At 42.9% G+C, this 4,456-nt stretch overlaps 1 protein-coding gene across 10 annotated transcripts in view; it reads left to right on the top strand.

The window, feature by feature from the left end:
* The window catches only part of FBRSL1 (fibrosin like 1), a 671,310-nt gene that overhangs the window by 420,963 nt on the left and 245,891 nt on the right, over positions 1 to 4,456 (top strand). The window lies entirely within an intron of this gene.

Genomic DNA, 4,456 nt, shown 5'->3' on the forward strand with positions numbered 1-4,456 from the left:
CTGGTCTGAGCCACTGCAGACGTGTGCCTGCATTTCCAGAATCCAATGTGAATGTCTTCTCACTTGCTTGTCGCTTCAATCTATGCAGTTTAGACAAACCTGCAAAGATTGAATCAATTCGGGCTCGGGTTTTTCGAACGTCTGTACTTAGTCTAGGAGACTTAGATTCTCTTCCTATCACTGCTGCTGTCTTGCTGTAACCATGATCTGGTGACACTCATTTTCTTAAAGCAGCTTGAGATCTTTGGTTGAAAATACCTGGCTTTAGGGTCAAAGTTATGAATATACTTATTGCTTCAGAAAACTTCCCCACCCCATTAATTAAGTGCTCATGAAAGTTGCCAGATTTACAGCCCTACTGGCAAAGGTCCTCCCTTTATCCACGTGTCAGAATTAGCACAGGCAGCAGTACTCCCCGACTCCCCCATCAACATGCCTCAGTTAACAAGATGGAGCCTACTGTAGGGAATGAGTGATCAGTTCTTCAGGCTTTTACGCTCCTTCATCTTCCTGCTAAAACTGATATAAGAGGTGCCAGTCATAATGATGTTTATTGCGCACTTAACATCTGTACACTGGAACCTGGATTGAGGCTGCTTATCAATTCATTGCACACAGGCCACTTAGCAACTCTCAGATGATCAGAATCTCCAGAGATTGATGTTTGGGACCTCTGCAATAAGACCTGGTCAAACCGTGCCAGCTGCGCTGCAAGGAGATTTCCCTTGCATTCTGTTAGTGAGCGCACAGCAAAGAAAACTGTGTACTGTAATATGAGTGGCAATTGCTTTCTAGCTGTAGATAAACATCATTTTTTGACCAGTCATGTTTTTCAGATAGATATATTACAACCCACAACCCGTCAACAGCACAGAGCTCTCTCATGCAGAACTTTCTGTAAGCTACAGTGCTTAGTGATACCAGTTCACATACCTCAATTTTTGTTTTATGTGAGCCTGCACTAATGAAATAATATACGGGTAACCACAGACTTCCAACTCATTACATTATTTTCAAGTATACCATCAAAGGCTTTTTGAATGGAGCACTTTACTGGCAGCCTACAAACTTCTGTTTAACATGCATAAGGCAGTAACATTGGACAAGCTCTCCAGCCTAATTCATTTTCTCTGTCTCTTCATGCAATACTGAGAGCTCTAAGCTAAGCTGTATCTGACATTTAAATGTGTGGGCAAAGTAAAGTGACCTAACCTACAGTGGAGATGATCTTTCTGCTGGGTATTAATGATACTTCTCCATAAGACCCCCTTCCCAAAGTTGGTTTGAGAATTGAGTTTGTTCTTAATGCTTTCCTTCCTTGTTTCGATTGTCAACTATTATTTCCACCTCTTAGTACCTCTTAAGTAAGAAAAGGAGCTTGTTTCCCACTCCCGCTGTCCCAGCCTGACTCACTGGCACTTATACACTCTAAGATGCCTTAGGTGTTATGCTATGTGCTTCTAAGGCAGATGCTGCATATATCAGTGGCTGCTACTGGCATCCGGTTTTCTCTGTTCTGGGCTTCATGGATCTTGCACGCATGTTTCATAGCCACCTAAGGAGCCAAGTATGGGGACGAGGGCGGTGAAGGGGAAAAATACAGCTGTAAGGAGAATAGAGGGAAATGTTTCCATTACTGCCATCCTCCACCTGACGATAAATGCATCAGGCTAGCCACCTTATATAGCCAATGGCTAGCAATGTAATAGTTGCAACTAATAGCTAGCTGTAGAATGAAAAATTATTTTGTGCATTGTGACCTCCTGCACATATTAATATGTCACCTGTCTACAGTATAGCTTAAACTTTCTAATTGTAACCAGTGTAAACCAGATAAAATGAAAGCGCAAATAGTCAAAAGAAAATGCTGTGGTCAAAATAATGGCCTATGAGCAAGAAAAGCCCTGGCTAGATGAGTCACTAACCAACTGCAAGACTCTGGGTATATCACTTGAGTCTCATGTGTGTGGGTAAATAAGCTTAACATGGAAGGTCAAGTGATTTCACAATCAAAATGGAAGAGGTTTGCCATGCGACTTGTTCACCCAGTGGTTTTTTCTGGCAGCTCTGGCTGCTTTGTACAGCAATAACCCTGTAAGTTTAGTAGGTAGTGGTAATGCATTCTTCTGTATCTAGAGAGTTTCCTCTTTGTGGTGGATGTGTCAGAGGCTGAATTTTGGTTCTCATGAAAGTGAGAGAGTGAACTGGGGCTGGGCAACCGTTCCTGCAGGTGCTGCACAAGCCTTCCAGTTTTACCTCTGCCAGTGCACCTTGGCTCTGACCTGGACCTCCTCTGCTCTGCCAGCTCCAGGTTTGCCAATCATGCCCAGCAGTGCCAACCTGTGGGGATGCCTACAACCATCCATAAAGACACTAAGCTGTATCTACATTGCAGGCTGAGCCAGGTCATTTTTAACCCAGATCTTTAAAATGTCAGGATCAGATATGAGGGCATTTTAAACATACTAGCAGGAAAACAAACCTCCTAAATAAGTTCCATTAAATCTCTCTCTCTATTGGAAATAGATGTGCTTTCTGTTATCCTTGACCCTTCAAACTACTACTCTTTTGTCCAAGGAAATATCACTAGTATGTACCCAGTGGAGTCCAGCCCAAACACACTGCCTTTGACACAGAAGTGTTTTGTTCTTAGCACCTCTTCTTGGGTCTTTCCATATATAAACAGCATAGACCAGACAGTTGGGGTTGGCAAGAATTTTAAAGGTAGTCATCAGAAGCCCATGGTCTCTGGTATGAGGTGAAGGTTGTGCTGTTGTGTACCATGTACTTTTTATCCTTAACCCTTGTGTAAATGTTCCTCATGAGCAGATGGTATTACCCTGACTTTAATGGCAGGGTCTTGTCCAGGTTTGCTGTTCAAGAGTTAAGACTTCAATTATTTGCCAAGAAAATTCTTTTTTGTCCAAATTCTTGAATTCTAGTTAGTAGCCATCTGTCAATACAATGGACATTGCATCAATAGGTAATCTGCTGTTAGAAATTTTAGGTCCCGTCTTTCCCTCAGGGAGTTGGGTGTTCATTATAGCAGTTCTGGGAAACAAAAGTAGCAGCAGATTTGGTCATCTCGGTAGTGTCAGTGACTCAAATGTAGCCACTTTCGTACCTTAGTCAAGCCCATGGTGTATATATAGTATTGCAATGATTCTATCATGCTGCTTCCTCTTCCTCCGTTATACATGGTGAGTTTTGAGAAAGGAGAGTTCAAGAAACTGTGGGCAAGGTTTTGTTCTAAATTGAATGTCTTATAACGAGGCTGTCCAGAAGATTAGCCAAGCCAGAATTCACCTCCTTCAGTTTAAAACACTGTTCAGAAACGTAATATGGCATTTGCCTCCCTTCTTTTTAGTTATTTATCTCCAGAGAAGATTAGTTGCTCTTAGCATAACCACTGTTGTGCCCTATCGAGGCTGAGAATACTGCAAGGTTTCCTTTTTTTGTATCGAAAAACATTCCAGCTGTAGTCGCCTATTAAACTGAAGTAAAAAAATGGGTGCTCCCAACCGTAGTGAGAATAAAACGGCTTGTGGGGAAAGGGTAGGCAGAGGAGGAGATTCGTTGAAAAGGGAAGTTGTTGGGAGTCAGAGGGCTGAATAATGGTCTGAGAGAATCCGTGCGGACGCTGAACGTGGCTGATGGAACAACAGCTCCTTGGGAAAAAGTTGGCTAGGATGTTAGTACAGTAAATCCGTTGTAAATCTGTACCACAGGGTCATCATGGCATTGACTCCTGAACATTGTCTTCAGTCTAACACTGTAATTTGTAACTAGCTGGAAAGGAGATGCTTTGCATTAAGCTGTATTGCTTCCAAACTCACAGTAAAATGTCACAGAAGCATTTAGGGACTTTATGGTTTTAGGTATAAGTTTGTTATTTTTTAATTGTGATCTTTGTAGTACTGTGCGGAATAGAGATGATGCTTTGTCCAACGCAAGGTCCTGGGAGAGGCACTTGATGTTTGGTGTGTCTCCCTTTTTTACTTCAGAGAACAGAACTGTGGAGTGGCCCGGGGATGTGCTAGTTTGACAGCACCTGCCTGGCAAATAGGCAGGGGGAATAGTGCGAGGTTGCAGCATTTCTTTAATTTGAGGAACTAAAGGAAAGATGGTCCAGAGGTTAGGACACTATGTTAGCGCTTGGGAGACGTGAGTTTAGTTTCTTGTACTATCATAGTCTTGCAGCATGCCTATGGGGTCAGGTTATTTCAGTCTTTTGTCATTTGTTTCCTCCACTGCAAAATGAGGATAACAGTACATCCCTGCTTCGCTTGAGGATAAGTGCATTATAGATAGTTTCATCGTTAGTAGGGTCGGAAGGGACCTGAGCAGATCATCTAGTCCGACCCCCTGCGATGGCAGGAAAGAGTACTGGGGTCAAACGACCCCAGCAAGGTGTTCATCTAGCCTCCTCTTAAAGACCCCCAGGGTAGGAGCCAGC

This window comes from Crocodylus porosus, unplaced genomic scaffold (assembly GCF_001723895.1).
Source record: "Crocodylus porosus isolate Cpor-Errol unplaced genomic scaffold, CroPor_comp1, whole genome shotgun sequence".
NCBI classification, from domain to species: Eukaryota; Metazoa; Chordata; order Crocodylia; family Crocodylidae; genus Crocodylus; species Crocodylus porosus.